Below are 25,471 nucleotides of genomic sequence, written 5' to 3' on the forward strand. Positions count from 1 at the left end.
AAATAAGCAGAAGGGGAGATGATTGAAATTCACTTGTGCAAATTCTGTGTTGCCCAAATAAGGCTGAAAATAAGGCCTAACTCGTTACAGAACAATTTGTCCCTTTAGATTTAACACATACCAGCGATCTTGGTTTTAGATGATTTCCATTTATGCTTCTTAGTCCGTCATATTTTAAGATTTGCACAGTTAAGAAGCGTGTGCCACATTTTTAGGTGTTATTTTATTGTTGTCATACAGTCTTTTATCTCATCTGTTTGATTTTACTTATTTTATTTTCCTAATCATTGGCCAATTAAACTATGTTTTGTTTTTTAAAAGGAAGGTGATGAAACAATGACAGAGCTGCAGTTGCCAAGCGGCAGAGAGAATGGATTCAGGCAGCGCTAATAATGTTGCGCGTGTAACTACACAGAAACTGTCATCATGCAACACACCAAATCACAAATCAGCCAACTCCATTAGAGCCCAGCAAGCGGCACAAATCCAGCTGGGTGCCTGATATACTGTTCTATGTGATCCTGGGAGATTGGGCTAATTGAGCAAATTACTGTTTATTATTTACTGGTGGTTATTTATTTCTCTGTGCATTTACTGTATTTCTACAGTAAAAATAACAGAGTTGGAAGGGACCTTGGAGGTCTTCTAGTCCAACCCCTCCTCAGGCAGGAAACCCTATATTATTTCAGACAAATGGTTGTCCAATCTCTTCTTGAAAACCTCTGGTGTTGGAGCATCCACAACTTCTAGAGGCAAGTTGTTCCACTGATTAATTGTTCTCGCTGTCAGGAAATGTCTCCTTAGTTCTAGGTTGCTTCTCTCCTTGATTTGCTTCCATCCGTTGCTTCTTGTCCTGCCTTTGGGTGCTTTGGAAAATAGATTGACTGACTCTTTGTGTTAGTTAAAGCAAGGAAATGATATCTTAGGAACGAAGCGAGAGGCAAACTGGTTGGAGATGCCCCAGTTCATACAATGGACTGTTTCTGCATCAATCCTGGAGACAGGAGGGAAGCGAAGAGCAAAGGAAAAAGATGGAAAGAAGGGAAGGAAGGAAGAAGAAAGAAAGGAGAATGAAGAGGGAAAGAAAAAGAAGAAAAGGGGAAAGGGAAGGAAGGAAGGAAAAAGAAGACAACCACAGAAGGAAGTAAAGAAGAAGAAGGAAGGAAGGAAGGAAAGAAAAAGAAAAGCACAGAAGGAAGCAAAGAAGAAAAAGGAAGAAAGGAAGGAAAAAGAAGAAAAGCACAGAAGGAAGCAAAGAAGAAGAAGGAAGGATGGAAGGAAGGAAAAAGAAGAAAAGCACAGAAGGAAGCAAAGAAGAAGAAGGAAGGATGGAAGGAATGAAGGAAAAAGAAAACTACAGGAGGAAGCTAAGAAGAAGAAGGAAGAATGGAAGAAAGGAAGGAAAAAGAAGAAAAGCACAGAAGGAAGCAAAGAAGAAGAAGGAAGGAAGGAAAGAAAGAAAAAGAAAAGTACAGAAGGAAGCAAAGAAGAAAAAGGAAGAAAGGAAGGAAAAAGAAGAAAAGTATAGAAGGAAGGATGGAAGGGAGGGAGGGAGGGAGGAAAAGGAAGAAAAGCACAGAAGGAAGCAAAGAGGAAGAAGGAAGGATGGAAGGAAGGAAAAAGAAGAAGGGCACAGAAGGAAGCAAAGAGGAAGAAGGAAGGAAGGAAGGAAGGAAGGAAGGAAGGAAGGAAGGAAGGAAGGAAGGAAGGAAGGAAGGAAGGAAAAAGAAGAAAACTACAGGAGGAAGCAAAGAAGGAAAAGGAAAGGAAGGGAAAAAGAAAGAAAGGAAAAGAAAGTTGGCTTCTCAAAGTGATTTAAAGCTGGCATGGGAAGACTTGGGAGCTCCTGAAATTAACAAGTTGTCTCATCTCGTTGCAGCCGGCCGTTCTTCAGCTGCTTCTGAAAGACGTGCGTTCCCCGGTCCACACAGGTGATATTATATTAATATGGTCTGAAGCTCTAAGCCGATTGGGGGAAGCTTTTAAAAATGCACGCAAACACACCCACTCACCCACCCGGCGCACTCTGAGCTAGAGCGATGTGGCTTCTTTGTTCACGGAGCAAAGGAATTCCCAGCTTGGGATTTATAGATTGGCCCCTTTAACTAAAACAACCTCGGGGGCCTCCGGGAAACAAAGCAAGCTTTGGTGGGCCATGCCTTTTTTTTTTTCTTTAAAAAATAAAATAAAAAGAAATAAATAATAATAATTCTGAGACAAGACAGTCTTTGCCTGGGAGGGTGAGCCATGAAAAATGTATGGGGGGGATCCGGAGAAGGGGGAGATGCTCAGAACAAGCTATCGATCAAAAAAGCCTCTGAAAGCACACAGCTGTGCCAACTTTCTACACCCTGATATCAAGCCTGTTTTAAAGTGGGCTTGGAAGTGGGCTTGGAAGTGGCTGGGTTCTCGAAGAGCCCGCTTCCCCTTGACTTCCAGCCCTGAAGTCCATGCCAAGAGAGGGATGGGTGGGGGGGGGGAAGCTGGCACGGGGAACGGACAGAGAGAGACGAATGGGATGATTCGCCCCCTTTTGCTTATTCAATTTGGTGGTGCCCTTCATCTCCCCTGTTGGGTGACGCTGGGCGAGGCAGCCCATCCCATCCCATCCCAACAGGAATAGGAAAGGTGAGTCTCTTCAAAACAGGTGGCTTGCAGGTTCCCCAGCCAGCTGCCTCTGCCTCGTCCCTCCAAAGTCAGGCAGGGTGAGGTGGACCGCCACACCTTTTGAAGAAGCTGCAACCTTGAGCTTTGGAGGCTGGGGGCCTTCAGGTTTTTCTATATATCTATATCTTTATCTGTATATACTGTGTATCTGTATCTATTTAATGTGTCTGTCTGTCTAGCTTTCATCTCTATCATTTATCATCTATTTAATCTATCTATCATCTCTATCTACTTTTGTCATCTATTTAATCTATCATCTAATCTATCATCCATCATCTGTCTATCTATCTATCTATCTATCTATCTATCTATCTATCTATCTATCTTATATCTATCATCTATCAATCTATTATTTAACTATGTCATTATCATTTATCATCTATCTATCTAATCTATCATATCTATCTCTAGTTTTATCATCTATCTAATCTAGCTATCATCCATCATGTATGTATGTCTGTCTATCTATCTATCTATCTATCTATCTATCTATCTATCTATCTATCTATCTATCTATCTATCTATCTATCTATCTATCTATCTATCTATCTATCTATCTATCTATTTATCTTTCTCTCTCTCTTTCTCTCTCTCTCTTTATCTATCTATCTAATCTCTCTCTCTCTAATCTATCTATCTACCTTGACATGAACAAATAGAAAAACCACCAGCTGTACAAGATTCTAGATTTCTACTTGCAACCTCAGGACAGCTTTGGCGATGATACTGCCTTCCTGCAAGATTCACCATCCTCAGATCAAACTGCCCATATTTGGTGGATTTGTTTTTGTTTGTTTTTGTTTTTGTTTTACAAATAGTTGGACATTTATTCTTGGGGGGGGCATGTTTTTTTAAAAAAGGACCTAGTGCTCTTGTAAAATGCTAGGTAGGAATTAAAAAAAAAATCTTTTGCCTTGAATATTGGTTTAGTTATGTGCATCCCACCTTCATTTTATTTTTTTTACAAATATTTGAAGACAAACATACTCAGCGTATAGCTTCCTCCTCCTGCTATTTTCAGAACCACCACCACCAACCACCTTGTGAAGTGGATTGGGCTTAGAGAAAGTCAAAATCACCCAGCTGGCTTTCATGCCTAATGTGGGACTTGAACTCACAGTCTCCTTCTTTCTGGCCTGGTGTCTTCACCACTAGACCAAACTGGCTCCATATAAAATAGGAGGCTGAATGCCTCTATTTGCCTCTCCCCGCCCTCCCTCCCGATAATATAGATGGAGGTACAGGGGAATATGCTCCAGCAGCTGTAGAGCACAACACGGCAGCCTGAGCGACACTTTGAAAAACTCACACAAAGTCAATTATCCTCCCAGGCTATTACAATGGCAGCGGATGGGTGTTATTCCAGTAAATTACAGATTGCAGAAAACGACAATTGTGCGTTAGTCATTTGCAGCAAAAAAAAAAAATGCGGGGGAGTTTTGAGCTGATCGCAGACTGCAAATGTGTGAGGTTTTAATGAAAGGAACAGGTTCCATTTAACGGCCTGCATTATTACACATTATTTGCCACTCGCATTATTTGTACGGGACCCCAAGGAAAGCAACAGAGCCCTGGAAAAGCAGAGCAATGTCCCCAAAGAGCGTGGAATAAAAAAAGAAGCAAAACTGCACGGTAATGTTACCAAAAGCAAGAGGGGGCGGAAATCCGCTATAATATCAAATCTAATTTTGACCCCAGGATCTCTTGTCGTCTTCAAAAATGCCATCGTCCAATTGATTTCATTTGCAACGCTCTGAAATCAAATGCAGTTAGTTAAAATTGAGGGTGTGGGGGGCTTCCCACTCCCATTTCTTGGAAAATACTGGCTCCCATTTCAAATTGCTTTTAACTATCAGGATGTTACAGTATGTTTCCATCTGAAATGCTTTTTCTTTTTCTTTTCTTTTTTTCAGTTTTGGATTTTTGCAAAACTTGAGAGCTCCCACCCCTGTCCCCTGCTCAGCCTGCTAAGGTTTCTGGTTCTTTTCTCCCCTCGTTGGAGGGTGCTAAACATCAGAGGCTAAATATTTAATTAGAAAAAAGGACGGCTGTATTTGGAAGGCGGAGAGATTTGTCCTATCGTCCACTTTTATGAACTGTGCATATTTCACTAGATGTTTACCCACTAGATGTACAGCCAGCAATCAGCACAAACAATTGTTGGGCATTTTAGCTGCAAACTACTCATACAGAAGGGTGCTTTCCTAGAATCTGTAATTTACTGGAATAGCATCAATCCATCCAGTGCCATTGTGATGGACTTTTCTGGACTTCTTAAAAAGTATCTATTCTATAACCAGAATGCTGGAAAAAGAACATGATTTATGTGGCTGTTTACAAGGATACTCCATCAAGGTGTGAGGATAGATCTGACCTCTCTAAGTTCAAGAAGTTTGTTATATTAAAGTTAAATGCTGTGTTTAAAAACAGAATCCTAGCTTAATACCAACAATGTGTGTGTGTGTGTGTGTGTGTGTGCGTGCTTGTGTATGTATAATATATATATACTGTATATATACTGTATATATACATACAGAAGCCGGATGATGGCAGATGAGATTCTGCCGAAACCTTGCTACAACTTTAAAAGCACAACTACAATGACGTGGGAAAATACCCGAACAAAGCTGAATGCCATACATGTAAGTACCTGCGAAAACTTAAGAAAACAAATTATATATATATATATATATATATATATATATATATATATATATATATATAAAACACATGCACACACATCCTCAATACATACAAACATACACACACACACCTACATATAAATTAAAACACTTAGAAGAAAAATAGTAATAGACACTGCTGTCAAATGAGGAGGAAAGGAAAAGGGAGAAGTCAAAAAAGAAAAAAAAAAGTTAAAAATAGAAGAGAAAAAAAGATATAAGAAGTGGTTTCCGATATTCTTCACTGCAGTTACAAATACTATTTTAGTTTAACCTCTCTCTCTAAAGTTATATCATGATTGTCTTCTTTCTATAATCTATCCTAATTACAGTAATCATCCAAGTCATACTTCACAAGTTCATTTTTTTCTCCCATTTTTATACCAAAAAAATCCCGCAGTACCAACAATGTGAGTTAGGAACCAAGAGGAGGTAAGTAAAACCATTTCCAACCCAAATCCTGGTGACTTCACTGAATGCTCCATGAAATTCTGGTTTTGCTATTGCCTTCTTTGGCGGGAGGTGGGGGCAGTTTAATTCCCCAGTTTAATCTAGAACTCTAGCATATCCTGGTTGTCTCTCAACTCCATACCAGACAATGCCAAAGATGATCAGTCATCTGAGTCAATTTCATTGAAGTGTTGCCAGGGACTTTTTAAAATCAAAAACATTTCCTTTTGGGTTAAAAGGCTCCATTAAAGATGCATTTGGAATTATTTGTTATGCTTTCTGCTCAAAAGAAAAAGAAATGACTTTGTATTACAGCAGGGTATTTCTTTTTGTCATTGAATGAATTTCTTAGTTATCTTAGCTACTTCCCAAAATGGCAGAACATTTTTTCAAAAATTAAACATACTTTAAGCATACTTTCCTTTTTGAACAAGTGTATTTTTCTTGCAATGTTAAACGATGTTATTGTTCAACAAGGAGAACAATAACATTTTTCAAAGTAGAAAAATATAGAGTGGATACAATTTTGATTTTTTTTTAAAAATAGTTATACAAATATCTGCTTTTGGAAAGTATTATGGTTTTGCTACAATGTGGTAAAAACCCGATAATTTTAACAAGATTTAAGCCTTCTTAGTTCTATTGGATATATTTAGTAAAGACCTAAACTATTATTAACTGGAATTCTCTGGGTAATGTACACATGATTTCAAAGAATACAAAATATTTAAAATGTGCAAACTATAACAGCACAAGAATTAAAAGTGTAACCAGCACATAATCAGAAATTACTTGAATGTGTACCCCTTTTTCTGTAGTAAAGGAGAAATTGTAGCTGATGTGAAAGAAAGAAACGGCACCGCGTGCTAAGAAATATTCCTGATTTTTTTTCTTTCTTGCATGTTCTCCAAATTCAGCACTTCTCACTGTCTTCATACCACACAGACATGTTTATATTGTTTTAATTTTTCTATTCTTGGGAAGATTCAAAGCCTCGTAAACAGATCTGGAGGAAGGGCTTAAGTGTGGTAGAATTGAAATTCAGAAAAAACATGGACATTCTTCCTTTAAAACAGACTTTCAGCTGAGCCTAAATTATGACTAGTGATAGGCAAGGAACACCGAGTACTGTTTTTTTCTCAATCAATCTTTTATTACTGTCACATACCAGAATTAAACCCTGTTTTTCTAACACAGCAGCATAACAATCTTCGACAAGAGAAATCTCTGTATTCACCCACAGACTTTTAACTTTTCATCTGTCCTGGCAGTTCATTTTCCATTTTAACATCATCTAAGTAACAATCTTAAGTTTCTATCTCTCTCTCCTTTAACAAATATGCCTTTTGCATCCTCTTCTGTATTTTCCCACCTTTATTAGATTTTTTTTGTAAATCACACAAGGCAGAGAACATACGTTCTTGCCTCCTTCTATTTAGTTACTTTTGTTTAATGTTTATTTATTATTTATTTATTTCATCTGGATTGTCAAAGATTCATGTCCTAGAATTAAGAGATTAATCTAAGATTAAGAGGTTACTTTAAGATTTCTTCTAAGATTTTAGAACATTTCTTTCCTGATGCTATCCTGCAAACTTGGTTAGCACACTAAACAGCAAAAAAATAAAAATAAATAAATATGGAAGCTCCTTGATGTCTGGCTTGGCAAAACTGGAACGGCCTTGGCTATTGGCTAACAACAACAACAACAAAAAAGCAGTTTGGAGCAATGGTTAAGGCATCGGTCTAAAAATTGGGAAGTCTGGGTTCTAGTCCCCCCACAGGCACAAAGCCAGCCTTGGGCCAGTCACTCTCTCTCAGCCCTTGGAAGGAGACAATGGCCACCAAATTCCAAAGGACCTTGCCAAGAAAACTGCATGGATTAATCCAGCAGTTGCCAGGTTTCAAAACTGATTCAAAGGCATGAAAGCAACCACTTGGCTAACAGAAGAGCATAAAGAAAGAGGTGGTGAATGCTCTTACACTGTACTTTACACTATGTATGCTTTCACTGATATAATTGCCAAATAACGCTTGGTGTAGTTTCTGCTCAGTGGTTCACAAACCATGGCTACATAGCCAGATAATTTTTATTACAATGTCTCGCTGCCGGGGACTTGCTTTCTAAAGCCACCTTGATACACGGAAAGATTTTACGCTGGTCCTATCAAGCGGTGCACAATTTCCAGTATTCTCTCTTCTGCAATTATACTTCACAGTTGTGAGATAAAAGTGAAGGAAAAAGCCATTCTAGTGAACGCAGGAGATTGCATGAAAAAGAAAAAGAAAAAAATTGAACTGAGTTGTTCAGTGTGTTTGGGCTCCAGCCACAAGAAAGGACCTGAGAGAGTTTGTAAGAATTGCCTTTCAGCCAGAAGGTCTTATTCAAGGCACATATGACCAGGATCAAATTATTCTACTTTGGAAGTCTTAGGATGCCTCTGAAGAAGGCTTTGATGCTGGAAAAGATGGAAAGAAGAAGCAGAAAAGAACAACCAGAACCAAGGTAGAGAAAGATACAGCTACAGTGATGATGGGGGCACCCTTGGAAGATCTGAAGGACCAGTTTGGGAATAGATCCTCTTGCGTAGAAAACATAGAGTCAGTCAAGAATTGCCTTGTTGGGTTTGAACAATGAAACAACAATGAAAAACAACAATTTGGACAATATTTCTTAATAGTACATATAAGTCCAGGGCTTTTGGGAATCTCTCACAAACTGGATATAAAGGCATGTGACAGCCTACTGCTCTTGAACATGGAATTTCATTTGGGCCATCTATGGAGATTCTCTTTATATGTGGGTTTGCTGTCTAAAAGCTGTGTTGTACAGTCATTAACAACTCCCACTTGTGTTCCCGACCTCCCATTTTATAAGTTGTTTAACACTTTGTGTCCTCCATTTGTGTACACCTATTCTGTACCTTATTTGTTCTGTGGCACGAGTTGTCTAAAGATTCTTAGGAAATACAGCAGAAACAATTCTGTAAGGTCCAAGAAAAAAAGTGGAATCTTACGCTAGGAAGTCCCTTGATCCCACGAACAGGAGAAAACAAATATCTTTTTAAAGTGGAGTACATTTCCGTTTAGCTGTTGGGTTTAGTGGCTAGAGACACAGCTTAGTGTAGTTATTAACCTGCAATACTACAAACAAGGAGATTGTGAGTTGTAGTCCTGGGTGGGTTTGGCCGATCACTCTGTCCAAGCTTCACCTATCTCACAGGGAAAATTGGAGACAGAATCTATATTATATGCACCACCCTCAGTTGTATGAGATAAAGCTGAGATATAAAAATAATAATTTTCTCTTCGAATACTTTGAGCCTTCCTCAAGTGGGAAGGAAAGAGATCTCTCTTCCTATTTTAGCTCTTTCCTTTTTTAAAAAAAGTCTTTTTCTATCATTTCCTTCTCTTGCACCTCCTTGTCTCTTAAAACCCCATGTAGAGTCTGCTGCTTTTTCAAGATGACAATTCTCCATAAGAAAAGAGAAATTTCAACAAAAAAAACCCCCCAAGAAAACCCTTCCAAACTGTTTTGGACTACAGCTCCCATCATCCCTGGCTGTCATATTATTTGAGGAGGATGGACATGTATCTCTATTCATCTGGAGGGGAGGTGTCTGCATATGGAAGAAAGCCCTTTTAAATTTAAGGAACTAAAAAGGCGTGAGAAAACCAATTTAAATAATATTGATTTTTCTGTCAGCTTTAAAAAGCTGATAGTTCTGCAAGGGTTACCGACTTGTCTAAGTTAATTCCTCCTATGAAATCTCGTTCTTCAAAGTCTGAAATGATACCAATAGCATTTAAATGGAAGGAAAGAGCCTCACTGATGCCTCTATTCTACCCAAAGTCAGTTTTTACACTTGGGGAAAAGAAAATCAGAGCTGGAAACGCAGGAGAAAACAAATCGGTGACATTTTGACTCTTCCCCAGATCAATAAATCTAAGTTCTAAGAGAACTTAGAAACAAGAAAGGTAAATTTCAGGTCAAAAAGTCTTTAGACAAAAAAACCCAAACACCCTTGTATAAACTTTATTCGGGGGTTGTAAACTGGAACTCCCTGGAAAGAGTTTAACTATTGTGTTTGTGAAAAGAATGGGGGTGAAAGAAGAAACGCACCCACGGAGAGCGCAAGAATTGACAGAGGTGGCAGGGAGGCAAGGAGACGAACAATCAAGTTTGCTTTGAGTTTCCAGCCTTCTTTTGCAACAGGATAGTTGGGTTCCCCATTAAGCCCTAATCCTGGTTTAAGGAAATCCTAACTCTCTCAGCAGTGTAACTCATGCATTATCCGAAACCTCTATCAGGTTGCAATTTTGCAAACCTGAACTCACTCCGTGCTTTTTTAAACAGAGAGGGATCCCGCCCCCATCCCCAGTTGCTTCCGTGCCCAATCAACCAGGTAGAATGTGAGTCTTTGCACATCTGCAAACATCCTTCTCCAAAGTTGGCTTCCTTGCAAGGAGCCCAGCGGTAAAAAGAAAAGCAAAGTCTTCTTACCTCTGAAACGGGACCTCTGCCCTCCTGCCTGCACTGCCTGATGTTGTCTGTGTCACCGAGAAGCCGCTGAGATGATGTGGGAGGTATATATTATGGATGGCACATGTGGCTTTGAGGCATCCTTGTCGCACGGCCTGGGTTGCTCCAGCCCCTTTTAAGGAAGGTGCCTTGGTCACATGCTGAGCTACTTCCAGCCAAGGGTCTGGCAAGAGGGATAGAGGAGGAGGAAAGTGAGAGCGAAGGAGAGGAAGCAAAGGAATGGGGGGAGAGGAGGAGGAGGAGGAGGAAGAGGGAGGGAGATGCAAGCCGGTGCCCAGAGAAAGACAAGGGGGAAGAAGTAAAGAGAATTCCCAGGCATCCCTGACTCGCCCCAAAGTTTTTGCGTTGCTTCTCTTTGTATCTGTGTCTGCTGGCTATGCGTTTCAAGTTTTTATTCAAGGCCAGGAAGATGGAAGGATAGCTTGATGCACCTGCTTTGGACGTGAGGAGCTGGGTTGAGATTTGAATGTGCTGCAATTTTTTTTTTATTTGCACATACACAGACTGCATATCCAAACCCCTTTTCTGTGTTCCTTTCTTTTCTAGCAAATGAAAATAATAATAATAATAATTATTATTATTTTTATTATTATTATTCCCCAAGTGTATTTGCTGTCTTGCCCAAAACCGTGTTTGAGACAGAGACAACATGATTATTTCATTTTTTTTGTTTAAGACCCTTCTAACTATGAGGACTCACTAGCTTCTAGTGCCTAGATAGAATATGATTTTAAAAGGAAGGAGAGAAATGGGCTGAGAGCCAACTGAAATACTGAGCAGTTAATTTCATTTCTCTCTCTCTCTCTCTTCTTTTGGGTTTGTATTGTATTAGAGGGGTGGGTGGGAAAGAGATCCCTAGTCCCTCTTCCCCCTTTATTTTGTGCGTGATGGTGATTTTAACTTTTACAGACGAATTTTAAATAACCTTGCCTCTATCTTAAATTTGACATTCAATTTTTAGGTTTTTTATTTTTATTTTTTTATTTTTACATAGCCCAGAGTCTCTCTGTGCAGGAGATGGGCCTATTCTAAATGTGATGAATAAATAAATAAAATCAAGTGATGATGAACAGGAGTCTTTGCTCCCAAATCTTTACAATCAAACAAGAAGCCAACAATAATGTTAAAAGGAAAAAAGGAAGTTCTCAGTTCCCAGTTCTTCAAAATGGACGCGGCATATCAAGAAATTCCAAAGAGTATTTTGGTAACAAGCCCTGATTTATTTTTCCTTAAGAAAAATATCCAACTTTGAGGAGACAATTCTCCCCCTTAGACACAAAGGAAGCCTAATTAAGTTGCTCTAATAATTTTACTGCATTAATAGAAAACAAATTAGGAGTCAAATGAAATTAGGGGTAGTGCTAATTGCGGGCAAGATCTACCTGAAGTTCAGAGCTTCAAAAGAACAAGGAGACAAATGATGAAGGGATGTAGAGGGTTGGTTCAGCAAAAGAGAAAGAGGGATCAAGAAATCCCCAAACACAGATTTCACATCTTCTGGGATCTCCCCAGGTGATCTTTGGCAAGTTAACGTCTTCAATGTTTTTTCCTCCGAATGGCATCACTCTGCTAAACAAATAATTCCCTCAACACTGTCCAACTATTTACAAAGTCTGCATTACTATCAATCTTCTCATCACTCCTTACCACCCATCCCCTCCCACTTGTGACTATATGACTGTAACCTTGTTGCTTGTATCCTTACGATTTTATTGACTGTTTCCTAGTATGATTTGATTGCTTACTGTACCCTATGACTATCATTAAGTGTTGTACCTGATGATTCTTGACGAGTGTATCTTTTCTTTTTATGTACACTGAGAGCATTTGCACCAAGACAAATTCCTTGTGTGTCCGATCACCCTTGGCCAATAAAGAATGCTCTTCTCTTCTCTTCTCTTCTCTTCTCTTCTCTTCTCTTCTCTTCTCTTCTCTTCTCTTCTCTTCTCTTCCATTCCATTCCATTCCATTCCATTCCATTCCATTCCATTCCATTCCATTCCATCTTCTATTCTTTCCTATTCTATTCTATGCTATTCTATTCCATTTCATTCTTCTATTCTATTCTATTCTATTCTATTCTATTCTATTCTATTCTATTCTATTCTATTCTATTCTATTCTATCCTTTTCCTTTTCCTTTTCCTTTTCCCATTCCATTCCATTCCATTCCATTCCATTCCATTCCATTCCATTCCATTCCATTCCATTCTATTCTATTCTATTCTATTCTATTCTATTCTATTCTATTCTATTCTATTCTATTCTTTAAGCTTCATGCAGTAGTCCACTGCCCATCTGAACCGGGGCAAGTTAAGACTGACTGACTTTGTAAGGTTGTGGCAGGGATTAGGAGGGAGGTATTGCATGCAAAATGCACCGAGCCCTTCAAACATTACAAACGATTCTGCAAATGGTGACCACATTGACCTGGGGACACTGCAAGTGTCATAAATAGATGCCAACGGTCTATGATGCTCATAAGTGCGAATTGAAGCTTCTAGATACTTTTCAAGGGTAGCCCCATTGCAATAGTCCGAATGGAAGATGGCCAGGGCATGAATGACCAAGCAGAGAGCTTCCTTTTTTTCTAGGTCTGAAAGAGAAGGATGGGTCCAAGGTCACCCAGATGTCTGTGTCCCAGGTTGGAATAGAACTCAGAACCCCCCTATTCCTAGGCCAGCATCTTCACTGCTAGATTAGATTGAGGGGTCCTTGGCGCTCTCTGATCTTTTATTGTTTTCTTGCAGATGTTTCAATACCCAAACTAGGCAACATCATCAGTGCTAGAAGGGAGAGGGGTTTTCTCTCAGTTTTTATTCTAGTGGCTTGCCCTATCGGTGTTGGTGGGGGTGGCCTTGGAGGTTCTACTGCCCCAAGGGCAGTGGGTTGGTTGGGGCAGCAGAACCTCCAAGGCTACCCTCACCAACAATGACACGGCAAACCACACCAGAAACCAAGCAAGTTCAGAGAGCACCAAGGACCCCACAGTCGTCTCCTCCTCCTCCTCCTCCTCCTCCTCCTCCTCCTCCTCCTCCTCCTCCTCCTCCTCCTCCTCCTCTCCACAAACCCCACTCCCTTCTAGCTCCGTTGATGTTACCTAGTTGGGTAATGAAACGTCAGCAAGAAACTAAGCAAGCTGAAGGAGCACTCAGGACCCCACAGTCATCTCCTCCTCCTCCTCTTCCTCCTCCTCCTCCTCCTCCTCCTCCTCCTCCTTTCACAAACCCCACTCCCTTCTAGCACCGTTGATGTTACCTAGTTGGGTAATGAAACATCAGCAAGAAACCAAGCAAGCTCAGAGAGCGCCAAGGACTCCTCATTTCAACCCTGTGCTACATACGTTCTCCTTTATCAGATCAGACTGATTCCCATAATGACTTTATCAAACTCGACTCCCGGTGATGTCCGTGAATAAGTTCTTGTGGTTTCCCGGGGAACATTTGATGAAGTGGCTTCCTTTGTCTTCTTGCTATGGTAGAGAGAGAGAGTGACTTGAATTATTTTGGTAGGCTTCATGCCCAAGGCAAAACTCACAGGTTCCTGGTTTCTGGCATGGTGCCTTTAACCACTGCGCCGAACCGGGTCGCCCTAGCAAGTACCAGTTTAGGGGTAACAGGAAATGAAGCCTGATACCATCTAGCCACAGTCAGGCTCAGGCTAGAAAATATCAGTTTAGGCCAAAAGAAAAGCTAGGATTTTATCTGGTGTCAGGTTGCATATGCTTTCGGCACTCGGCGGCCTTTTTCCAACTTTGAGCAATTTTACACGCCAGGTGCTTTTGCCCTTCCTTGCAAAGTTCCTACAGGTACATTTTGGACTTTGCTCTTCCAACTGGATCAGCCTAAACCAGGCCTCTGGTTAGCTATCTGTGGACATGGGAAGGGCAGAAATATCAATATTTCTGCCATCTTTTTCGCCCCAAGGTGGACAGTTAGATCTCAGCAGTGTTTGGCACCAGTAATCACGGAAGGCTTCTGGATTGACACAAAAATTGGGAATCTGGGATGGTCTGGAGGTTTTTCCCTCCTTCCTTAAGGACTGGTTTTAGGTAATCTTGACGAGACAGACAGACAGATGTCAAAATATTCCTTATTTGGGGTCCTTCGGAGTTCTGTGGCTTCCCAACTTCTGCTCAACATCTACATTAAGTCACTGGAGGTTAGATGAACTCATCCATATGAGCCTGGTTTTTTCTTCTGGTTCAGTTTGTATTTATCCTCAGGCAACATTATTTGATTATTCATTGTTGCTGTTTTCGTTTGGATTTTTTTTTTAACTGTATGTTTGCCGACCAGTATGGCAATCATAAGATGGGAACAATGTAATATAAATTATTATTCAAAATAAAATAAAATTTAAAAAGGTGGGGAAATCTTTCAGTCTAGTGCCACCTAGAGCTCTATAGGAACATCTGTACGTCTTTCCCCCTTACCTCTGTCTCTCTTAGCAACCGTCCCCTTGTTTGTTGAAATATCTCGAAGCTCTGCCTATTTTTTCAAAGACTTCTGAAGAAGTCAAAATGAGTGACCACTTGGAACATGGACAAAGCCCTGAGGCGGATCTTTAATACTTCTCAGCAAGTGTTTTTTTTTTTTTCCAAAAATAAAAAAAAGAAAGAAAGAGAATTATGGTCTTCTGTTTCTATTCACTTTCTGTCAGGCATCAAAAGCGTATCACAGAATGTCCCAATTCCCATTCTTGAACAGTATTTGAAGTTTCCCTCGGTGTTTTTCTACAGAGATGATCTAAATCAGAAGTAGCTGTGCCAGATAGGGACAGCGGAAAGTGAAGTCCTTTACATCTAAGAAGGCATCAGGTAGATCTCGGTGTTCGTTCTTGGCTCCCAACTTGGCAGACCCTGCCTTGAATAATGATGAGGAATGTTCATTACAGCATTTTGTCTGGAAATCTTGAGTGGCATTTTTTCCAATCTTTCCATCTTGGAATGAGACTCCTTCTTCAAGTCCAGCAGGGCTGTCTGGAGTAGCAATGGCGAAGACAACTCTATGGTAGTCACTCCACCTTAGGAATCTCTCTGCAGTGTGAATGGTTTTCTCTGTCTCCCAGCAGGTGTGAGGAAAGCACATAAGAATAAGTTGTAAAAAGGTGGGTCCTGCTGCCCTAAAATGGGGTAGTTTTTTTTAAAAAGTGCACTGATGATGTTACCTAGTTTGGTAATGAAAAATCTGCAAGAAAACCACCAAGTTCAGAGGACACCAAGGACCTCGCAGGTCAACCCTGGGCTACAAATATTCTTTTCTATTTGATTTTTTTTAAAAGTTCTGTTTGGAACATAATAGTGCAACAACACTGACAGAAAACTTCAGGTAAGGAAACTACAGGTAGTCTTTGGGTTAAGATTGTCTAATTTCAGGATAACCCTTAGATATGAATGTGCTATGTGCTACCTATTACCTGTGTTTTCCCAAAAGTAAGACCGGGTCTTATATTACTTTTTGCTCCAAAAGACACAGTAGGGCTTATTTTCTGGCTAGGTCTTATTTTAGGGGAAATACGGTACTAAATGTGTCTGTTGGGCTGATGATCTTAACTGGGGCTTGTTTTTGAGGTAGGGCTTATATTACGAGTATCCTGAAAATTCATGCTAGGGCTTATTTTCCAGTTGGGTCTTATTTTGGGGGAAGCAGGGTATTAAAAATGGCAGACAGCTGTATACGGATGCCACTTTTGGACCATGCATGAGAAAGATAAAAATGAAAGTTTGACTTGAGGACTTGGTGATTGGATTAGCTATGATTATAGAAACATGGTGTATTATCATGATTATGAGATATGAACAACATATTTTGTGTATATATGGTTAAACTTAGGGTAAGAGGCTATTTTGTTATACAATATAATATCATTTTGATTGCTTCATTTATATACTTTTGTTGTTCAGTTTTTGCTTTAATTTAGAGTACGAGGTGACTTTATTATGCATTTATATCTGCAGTGAAGAAAGATTGAAGTCACTCTTTTTATATTTGCTTTTTCCATGTTTTGTTTTTGATTTTTTTTTTCTCTTGGCACTTTCTAGCTTCATTCTCCCTTCATTCTCCATTTTGAAGATTCTTTGCAACTTGGAACTTCTGTAGAGTTCCACAGACCCCCCAAAATGCTTTCTGGACAACCGGAATAATTTCTCCAACAGGTATCTTTTTACACATCTTCTTCCTTAGTGAAATTGCTTCCTAAATCCCAGCTTGAAAGGCCACGTTAACTGAGGGATGGAATCTGTTGCAAGGCCAACATTTTAATAAGAGTCACAGAATTTCTCAATTCCCCAAAGCTTCTTTGGTCTTTATGGTTGTGAGAGCTAGTACTTTCATAATTAAAATAGGATTATCCATAAGCAAAGCAGAAGACTCAGCAAGCTTGGGGTATCCTGAGGATGGCAGAATATTAAAAAAACAAAACAAAAACTAGAATGAAAAATAACTCTCTGGGAGAAAAAGCCTCGAGTTGCACGGGAAGAAACACATATGCTTAGTGGCACTGGAATAATAGCGATCTGCTGCAGGGGAAAACAGAAGATTTGATGTGAAGTGACATGGAATGGACTGACGAGAAGCAGGCCTGGTGTCCTGAACAGAAGGACTTCATCCTAGAATGTTGTGTCGTGAGATCCATTTGTGGGAATCATCGAGCACCAGTTTTCCTTCTAACTTCCCCACCACCTTTTGGAAAGTTGCACAAAGTTGATATCCAGAAAGAATAGGATTTCTGAATGGCCGAAAGCCATTTCTTCCCATTGTTTGTATAGATTGGTGGAAGTTCAGTGAGAAATTGACACCCCAGTTCTTCGAGACCTTCAAGAATCTGAGCGTGCTTCCAAATGAAAGCTTCCTCATATTACCCCTCAACAGGCATGGCTCGGTTACTGCCTTGGGCATTATGGGAGGTCTTCTACTGAAAGGCAGAAATGCTTGAATGACCCATCAAGTTCCATACATAGAGCAGATCTACTACACAATAAAAGCCTCATTTGAAACAAGCTGGAAAACCAGCAGAGTATCTAATCAAGCCACTCGTATCCATCCAGGTGCCTTCTAGAAGGCCACAAGTAGGATGTGTGGAATAACCACCTTCTCTATGATCATTCTCTTTGGCCTGAACACCCTTCTGGTGAGATGGCCTTTTAGATACATAGTAAAGAAGACCATAAGGACTTCTACAAAGGTCCAAAGAATGACTCTCTTCAAGACGTGATGAACTACAGGTTTCATATGACCCTAAGGAGTGTCAAGAAGCTTGGAATCCATACAAGGTCCTGGAGAAACAACACGAAGCTCCTACCCAGCATTGCTTAATGGACTGATATTAGCGCGACACAAACCGATTTAGGAAGAACTATGGAAAGAAAGATCCTTTTAATTGCTCGATGTCCCTTATGTAGATGGAAATAATGTACATAGCATGAAGAACATGAGGTGAAGACGTCTCCTGAGATCTGAAATGCTGCCTTTCCAAAGAGGAGAGGCCACATTAGGCCCATAATTTACTCTCCTCACCTGTCAATGGCTCCATTTCCTTGTCACAATTCCACCACCCGCGATCACATACCTCGGTGATGGCATGAAGAACCATGCCTCCCTCCGCCTCCCGTAGGGATGTACGCAAACAAAACACACCAAGGTGTTCATGCTTTCTTCGAGCCTGGAGGCTGCTTGGAGGAGGGGAGGAGGAAGCGGGGGGTGGGGAGGGAAAGGCAAAACGGCGAGCTTGCCATTTTCTCCCCAGGTCTACCGAGAGGTGTCTGTAGGGCTCATCTCGCAGAATGTCAGAGTGCATGTGCTCCACGAAATGGCCTTTCACAACTCATCTCTGCTGCTGTCACATCGGACGCTGCAAATGGGGACTGACAGCTGTCTCCGCACACACCATCCATCTGTAGCAAATGTGTCAGCTAGCTGCACATTCCCAAAGAAACCATTATGCAGCTCGGGAAAGGAGAGGCCGAAACAGTCAAATGCAAGCAAGATAGATTTTGGGCAGGTTGGACCATGATTAGTTGGTCATTCCCTTCCGAGGGCCTTCCATGTCCATCAAAGTATCCTACGATGGTCAAACAGTTATATATTGTAAACAATCCATTCTATGATCTCAAACTTATGAAACAAGTTAGTTTTCACCAGCCTGGTACCATGTTGTTGTTGTTGTTAGTTGCAAAGTCATGTCTGACCCATTGCGACCCCATGGACAATGTTCCTCCAGGCTTTTCTGTCCTCTACCATCTTCTGGAGTCCAATTAAGCTCACGCCTACTGCTTCAGTGACTCCACCCAGCCACCTCATTTTCCGCCGTCTCCTTCTTCTATTGCCCTCAATCTTTCCCAGCATTAAGCTCTTCTCCAGTGAGTCCTTCCTTCTCATTAGGTGGCCATATAGAGGAGAAAAGGCTACAACTTGAAGTTCTAGCCAAGATGGACAATGGAAAGACAGTAGTAGCAAACTTTCTCAACTGACCATCTTTGAATGTGTCTTCATAGATCTTCTTCCCCACAGTTGGAATAGTTTCCTGGGTCTTTCTGAACCAAATCTATACAGGTAATCCCCAATCTATGATCCCAATTGAGAACAGAATTTCCACTGTTAAGCAAGACAGTTGTTAATTGAATTGTGACAGAGTTTATGGACCTTTTTGCCATAGTTGCTAACTGAATTGCTTGTGGTTGTTAGGTGAATCAGATGGTCATTAATTGAATCTGGCTTCCCCCCATTGACTTTGCTTCTTGGAAGCTGACTTGGAAGGTTGTGAATGGGGGAACACATGACCGCAGGACACTTCAACTGTAATAGGGATGCTGTGATGGTCGTAAGTGCAAGGAATGGTCTCATGTCACTTTTTCCAGTGCCATTGTAAGTTTGAATGGCTGTTGAATGAATGGTTGTACACTGAGGACCATCTGTAGTTGGCTAAAGTAACTAGACTGGTTTGTCCTACATTTTCAGCTTCTCCATCTTAGTTTGTTTGTTTCCTTCACTCTTCATATCGTTGATTGTTGGGTTGTTTTGGAAGCGAAGAGAAAAAGCCAAGTTGGGTGCACCAGACAGACACAATTAATCTTCTCGACTATTGGAGGAGCCCATCATTGGATCTAAACAGCTTCATCTCCAAGGAGGAGAGCTTAGAATAGAAGATACTCACCTTGTCTTCTGATAGAACCAGGTGATGGTCATGATCTACACAAGCCACCTTCCCAGCTTGTTGTCTCTGTGATGTGTTGGGCTTCAACTCTCACAATTTCTCACCAACACAGCCACTGATTGCTCCAAAAAATGGCCTGTGTCATATTCACCTGTGTCATATCATCAGTCTTCCATAGTAACCTTTGATGTTCTTAAGACATTGATTTTCTCCTATGAAAAGAATGAGGGCAGATTTAGAATTACATGACGCTAGGAACCTATCATATCCAGGGATGCTACCAGATAAAGATTTTATTGCACCCCTGTCCCGTCTTATTCTCTGAACTCTACAAAGATCCAAACAATATTTATTCCACACCTTTCCCATCTTCTCTGCTGTCTTTATTTCTATAAAGAGAGAAAAAGTTAAGAGAGATAAAAAAGAAGGCCATATCTTTTGATTGGTTTTGTTAGGCTTGGCAAATCTGGAAGTACCCTAGCTATCATCCCAAACTAACCTGGTTGATGGGAAAAAGTGAGAAACGGGGACATAACAGTGTGGAGATTATTGAGATATCAAAGTACAGGTAGTCCTTGATTTACATCCACAACTGAGTCCAAAATTTCTCTTGTTAAGTGAGACATTTGTTAAAAAGGTTTTGCCCCATTTGACAACCTTTTTTCCCATAAGTTGTTGAGTGAATCATTGCAGTTGATAAGTTAGTAACCTGGTTGTTAAGTGAATCTGGCTTCCCCGTTGACGTTGCTTGTCAGAAGGTCGCAAAAGAGGACCAGGGTAACCTTGGGACATGGCGACCGTCATAAGTAAGAACCGGTTGCCAAGCATCTGAATTTTGATCACAGGATCATGGAGATGCTACAAAGGTTGTAACTGAGAAAAATGGTCGTAAGTCACTTTTCTCAGCCCTCTTTGAACAGTCACCAAATGAACTGTTGTAAGTCAGGGACTATCTGTCTAAGTTTCCCATTTAAATAACCATCGAAGTAAGCTGCTCATTCACATTAGAAAAGCAAACATATTTATTCAGTTATCTCAAAACCCAATGAGGGGATGAAATGCCCCCTGCATGTAGAAAATCAAAAGTTGAGAGCGTCGTAGGGTTTGTTGAAGAGGAAGAAGGATTATGATTTTGTGGTAGAAGATTTGTGAGAAGATCCAGGTTTAATTTAAACTGAAAGAACCAAATTTGAAGGGAGTGAATGACTTCCTTTAAACTTGGATAAAGGACAACGTTCTTTTGAAAGAAGGATGGATTAGAAAATACATTTACAATTGATTTGATCTGAATTTAACTACGGTCATCATGATAATTCCTTGGAGTTTTGATCATTCTGCCCTTCTTTTTGTTTTTAAAACAAAAAAAAATTTGAAAGGGGTCTGGTGGTTTTCCAGGGGGCTACGTTCATCACTGGATCTACCAAAAAGAATTTCCAGTTTAAACATCACGGGCCCAACAGAGTTAATGTTTTGTTTTGTTTTATTGTAAAGCAATCTCTTCTGATCAAAACCCCAGAGATCCAGTCAAGGGAAAGGAAGAAGAACTGAGCTAAATAAATCTGTTGCTGGATGACAGACTTAGCCAAAAATAGATTAAGGAGAAAAAAAAAACACCTGATTTTACCAGGCAAAGATGTGGATTAAAATCTACCTGTGTTGCTTAATGCTATTTCCAACCATAAAAATTGAGGTCCATTGTCCTGATTAAACATTGTGACTCCAACATGTTCATACTATTAATTAAAAGTACTTGAACCCCAAACTGTAAGGCACAGCTTGTTATATAACAAAAAAACATGTACGAGTCACTGGTAGGATTCAAACATTTTTACTACTGGTTCTGTGGGTGTGGCTTGGTGGGCATGGCAGGGGAAGGATACTGCAAAATCCCCCCCCTACTAACCTGCTTTCCAGCTCCGTCCTCCTGTGCAGGGCGACCAAAGAAGACCCAACCAATCAGCTGGGACTCAATGGGAGGCAGAGAATAGATGGGGTTGGCGGGGCCAGTCAGAGGTGGGATTTGCCAGTTCTCTGGACTACTCAAAATTTCCACTCCCGGTTCTCCAGAACAAGTCAGAATTTGCTGAATGCCACCTCTGGTACAACTTCTCAGCTCCATCTTTTAGTCTACCTGTTAGAAGCCAGGGAGAATTAGAATAAGTCCAAGCAAATTAAAATGAAGACATACAGAGTTGGAAGGGATCATGAAGGTCTACTAGTCCAAACTTCTACTTGAGCAGGAGATCCTATACCATTTTGAACAAATGGCTGTCCAGTCTCTTCTTAAAACCCTCCAGTGATGGAACCTCCACAACTTCTGAAGGAAAGCTGTTCCACTGGTTAATTGTTCTCACTGTCAAGAAGTTTCTCCGTAGTTCTAGACTGGATTTCTATGTAATGATCCTCATCTGTTACTTCTTGTTCTGCCCTACAGTGTTTGGGAGAATAAGTCAACCCCCTCTTCTCTGCGACAGCCCCTCAAGTACTCGAAGACAACTATCATGTCCCCTCATCATATCACCCACAACTCTCGAAGGCAAGCCGTTCCAGTGATGAATTGTTCTCACCATCAGAAAATGTCTCCTTCGTTCTAGGTTGGATCTCTCTTTAATGGTCTTCTGTCCATTACTTCTTACACCTGGTCTCAGGTGTTTTGGAGAACAGGTGGACCCCTTCTTATCTGTAACAGCTCCTTTTTCGTAGGGTGGGTTTTTCTCTCTGCAATATCTTTAGCACCGGTGCACAATTGAACATCATTTTTCTTTATTGGTCAGTTGACTACACGAGTCGAAAAGAGGGCTGTGAAAGTATCTACAGACCCCTCACATCCTGGACATAAACTGTTTCAACTCCTTCCCTCAAAACGACACTATAGAGCACTGCACACCAGAACAACTAGGCACAAGGACAGTTTTTTCCCAAATGCCATTACTCTGCTAAACAAATAATTCCCACAACACTGTCCAACTATTTACAAAGTCTGCACTACCATTACTATTAATCTTCTCATTGCTCCTTATCGCCCATCCCCTCCCACTTGTGACTGTATGACTTTAACCTTGTCGCTTGTATCCTTACGATTTATATTGACTGTTTCCGAGTATGATTTGATTACTTATTGTACCCTATGACTATCATTAAGTGTTGTACCCGATGATTCTTGACTCTTGACGAATGTATCTTTTCTTTTTATGTACACTGAGAGCGTTTGCACCAAGACAAATTCCTTGTGTGTCCAATCACACTTGGCCAATAAAGAATTCTATTCTATTCTATTCTATTCTATTCTATTCTATTCTATTCTATTCTATTCTGTTCTGTTCTGTTCTGTTCTGTTCTATTCTATTCTATTCTATTCTGGAATGAGAAGAACATGTAAGAATTCCTTAGCACAATGTTTCTCGTTCTTTACAACTTTAAGATGAGTTGAGTTCAACCCCCCCCCCAAATTCCTCAGTCAGCATGGGAGCTAGGAGTTGAACTCCACTTGTCTTAAAGTGGCCAAGGTTGAGAAACATTGTTTTAATTAGGTAGATTTGTTTTTTTATAGACACACTGGTTCAAATCCTTTTCCGATATGCACTGGGAGAAAACTTTTGCACATTGAAAAAAAGACACAAAGTTAGGCAGGGCCTCGCCTGGTGCGACATGTGGCTCAAACCGGCCCCGTGGTCTCAGCCACGCCTGGCCACCTCGGGCGCAACTGTATCCAGAACAGCAGCCCCTGTCTGCATGCTTGGACTGACTTAACGTGGCGTGGAACAGCTGTTCCGTGAAAAGCAATTTCCTGCAGCGGGGAGCTGAAGTCAAAAGGAAGCGGCTGCAGCTGTTTGGTGGAGAATTAGCTCCGTGTGGGTTAAGCCTTCACTCCCAGTTAAACCTGCAGGTTGTGAGAAAAAGGGCAATGCTGTCAGGCCCGATGAACAGACGGGGTTCTGACAACCTTTCTTTTTCTATCGGAATGGGAAGCAGGTTTTAGGGAAGGGAGGGCAGGAGAGAGAGAAAGAGGGAGAGTAAGAAAGAGATAGAAAGAAGACAGCAACATTTGGGTCTGTCTCTTTGGCTTGGGAGCAAGTGTTTGCTTGCTTTCAGTTCAAAGAGAAATTCGAAAAGAAGTTCATTCACATTTCAAATTTCAAGGCTGAATTTCATGCAGTAGAAACGGGCCCTTGCCAAAGAGAGATCCAACCTAGAACTAAGGAGAGATTTCCTGATGGTGAGAGCAATTAATCCGTGGAAATGCAGAAGTTGCGAGTTTTCAAGGAGAGATTTGTCCAGGATGCAATAATAATAATACAATATTTCCAATCTTTGACAGGGAGTTGGACTAAAGGATCTCCAACTCTCCCTTCCAAATCTGTTACCCTTTTATTCTGTTAAAATAGGTTCCTCCCAAATAATGTATCTTTTGAATGGAAAGATGGCTTTAGCCTGCTAAAATTTTAGTAAAAGAACAGAGGGGTTCCCCCACCCGCCCTTATCATCGCTTGGATAAAAGGAGTGACCTACAATTCAGCTATATTTATCATCTTTCGAATGTTTCTCATAACCAAATGCAACCATAGGGAAATTCACAAGGAGGGTGGAAAGAAAAACCAAGATGGTGGCCAAAAACCACGTGAATGGAGCCCCACCCTTTTTTTAAACAAGGGATATAAAAAGGGACTAGTTCAGAGGTGGAATTCAGCAGGTTCTGGCCAGGTCTGGAGAACAGGTAGCGGAAATTTTGAGTAGTTCGGAGAACTGGCAAATCCTGCCTCTGACTGGCCCCGCCCTCATCTATTATCCGCCTCCCGAGTCCCAGCTGATTGGCTGGGTCTTCTTTGGTTGCCCTGCACAGGAGAACGGAGCTGGAAAGCAGGTTAGTAGGGTGGGGAAGGAATGGAGATTTTGCAGTATCCTTCCCCCAGGAGTGGGGTGGGAATGGAGCAGAGGTGGTATTCGGCAGCTTCTGACCGGTTCTGGAGAACCTGTAGCGGAAATTTTGAGTAGTTTGGAGAACCAGCAAATACCGCCTCTGACTGGCCCCGCCCTCATCTATTATCCGCCTCCCGAGTCCCAACTGATAAGCTGGGTCTTCTTTGGTTGCCCTGCACAGGAGAACAGAGCTGGAAAACAGGTTAGTGGGGTGGGAGGGAATGGAGATTCTGCCACGCCCACCAGGACACATCCACACAACCGGTAGTAAAAAAATCTGAATCCCACCACTGGTTAAGATCACACAGTTGTGGCTCCAATCTTGATATTTTTGAGAATAGCCCTCTAGATTCCAATCAGATTACCAAGATCATTCAAACACAGGCCAGCTAATCTAATCTTCCCCATCTCAGGAAGACGAATACAATCTCCATTGCAGTGCCCACCCGTCTCAACCACTGGTCTAAAAATAATAATAATCAGATCCGCTTACCTCTAAAACATGGTTTGTCACTAGATGGCCAAGCCCAAAAGTCAGTCTTGACTGGATGGATGATTTGTCATCTGACATCTGGAAGGTACCAGGCTGAGGAATGGTCAGATTCTAGAAGTGCATTGAAGACAAATAATTAGCATCAGGAGTCGGCCATCAAACTTATCTTCAAGAGTGAACCTACTTACCTGAGGGAGAAAGGGAACAATCTGGTCTGCCCTTTTCAAAATCTTGCTGTTTTCAGTACCTAGATCTGAGGGATGGAATAGGCACAATTCTTACATTTTTATTAATGGATGGAGATAGCCATAAGCGTTTTTTCTTCGGTAAGAGAGGAAATTATCCAATTCTACAATATTAGCATATGTTAATTTAAATAATTTTTATTCAGTGTTTATGTAATTAAAACAAACAAACAAACATGTATATATATATATATATATATATATATATATATATATATACATTTTACAGCAAGTTTTGAGCGATAGTTACACTAACGTTTTTCTACTATTGACGTGTTCTACTTTGTTATAATAACTTCGTTCTTTTAATGTCTTTGGTTCTA

The 25,471-nt window shown here is 40.8% G+C and overlaps 1 protein-coding gene and 1 long non-coding RNA gene across 3 annotated transcripts in view; both read right to left on the bottom strand.

The window, feature by feature from the left end:
- Window positions 1-10,613, bottom strand: part of PRR35 (proline rich 35) — a 33,934-nt gene extending 23,321 nt beyond the window's left edge. Inside the window, exon 1 of one of the 2 annotated variants that reach the window (XM_087912446.1) lies at window positions 10,303-10,613. The gene's annotated coding sequence lies outside the window, so the exon portion shown is untranslated. The remainder of the gene's footprint in view (window positions 1-10,302) is intronic. The other variant, XM_087912448.1, reaches the window with a different exon arrangement.
- An 8,886-nt stretch (window positions 10,614-19,499) lies between these two features.
- LOC148124685 (uncharacterized) lies at window positions 19,500-25,018 on the bottom strand. The gene is made up of 3 exons (XR_015739565.1): window positions 24,904-25,018; window positions 21,397-21,624; window positions 19,500-19,705 (listed from the first exon to the last, which is right to left on the bottom strand). It is a non-coding gene; the product is annotated as an uncharacterized LOC148124685 (long non-coding RNA).
- Window positions 25,019-25,471: the final 453 nt, after the last annotated feature.

This window comes from Pseudonaja textilis, chromosome 14, assembly GCF_049901715.1.
Source record: "Pseudonaja textilis isolate UNSWEBS1 chromosome 14, rPseTex1.2, whole genome shotgun sequence".
Lineage (NCBI taxonomy): Eukaryota > Metazoa > Chordata > Lepidosauria > Squamata > Elapidae > Pseudonaja > Pseudonaja textilis.